Source organism: Pteropus vampyrus, unplaced genomic scaffold (genome assembly GCF_000151845.1).
Source record: "Pteropus vampyrus isolate Shadow unplaced genomic scaffold, Pvam_2.0 Scaffold5946, whole genome shotgun sequence".
NCBI classification, from domain to species: Eukaryota; Metazoa; Chordata; class Mammalia; order Chiroptera; family Pteropodidae; genus Pteropus; species Pteropus vampyrus.
Window position 1 is genome coordinate 1 of NW_011894727.1, and position 1251 is coordinate 1251.

Here is a 1251-nt window from a genome sequence, read left to right on the forward strand (position 1 = left end):
GGCTGAGTGGGGTGTGGGGGCCCAACCAAGCAGGGTAGGGAAGCCGGGGGGAGGACACCCATCCACTGTCCCTTCCTGTGCTGGAAGCAGGGGTGGCGGGGAGGGGAGCTGGGCTGTGATTCTGAATTTGAGGGCCGAGCTCTGATGTCACTCTTCCCTGATTGTCCATCCTGAGCCTACTGTGGGACAAGGCCTGGCCTGAACTTTGGGGCGGACCCTGGCCTGCTCCCCACCGCCCGAACGTGGGGATGGTTCCAGGCTGCAGAAGGGAGCCAGGCACCGGGAGCCTGGCCTCTCAGGACAATGCCAGCCTGCTGTGGCCTGGGGTCCGCCTGGCCAGAGTGTTGAGACCCCTCCATCAGGACAAGGCACTGAGTACATAGGGACACCTCTCCCCATGGCTCCCCGCCCCCATGGCCAGGGCCCACCTTCCCCCCCACCCCAGCTGGAATTGGTACTGCTCCTCTCCTCATGACCCCCCAGACCCCTCTAACTGCCAGGGGAGGCAGGCCTGGGTCGCCGGACTGGGCTGGGGTCTCCCGTCTCTCGCGTCGCTGGCCAATCTCCGTCTGCCGCTATTCGATGAATAATTTAGTTGTTCGAATTACAGTAAAGAGCTATTGAGCTTCCCTTCCCAAATCGGTAAGAGCAGATACAAGATGCCTTGGTTTCTTCTAAGGAAAGTCCCTTTCCCAGTGAGACCGAGGCTCGTGGGCGGGGACCTGCCCCTCCCTCCCAATCATTCGCCAATATGGGAGAGTAATAAGGGACCCTTTGTTTCTCTTGGCTGTAAAAACTAGATTGAAAAACTGGATATTAGATGCCAGTTCTTGGGAGCAGGAAAGTACAACTGTCCTGAGGGGTGCTTGGGGTGGTTCTCAGGAAACAGCCTAGAGGAGCTCGAGTTGACCCCAAGTCACAAGCGTGGTCCCTGGAGGGGATCCGAGGGACAGGAAGGAGCATTGCAAGAGCCTGGGAGGAAGGAGCATGGGTGTGAAACCTACTGGGTGGTGTAATAGCATAGGTGCGTGAACGTTTGCACACGTGTGTGAACGCACATGTGTTGCACATGAGTGTGTCACAGCTGAGTGCATGCATGTGCGCAGGTGAGCACGTGTGCACTCATGTGTGCACGTGCAAGCATGTGCATGTGCACGCACGTGTGTGGGTGTGTGCATATGTATAGGCGCTCCAGTGGCGAGGCTGGGCGGTGCGGCTGGGACTGGGTGGGGGTTCTCCGCGCTGGGAGCT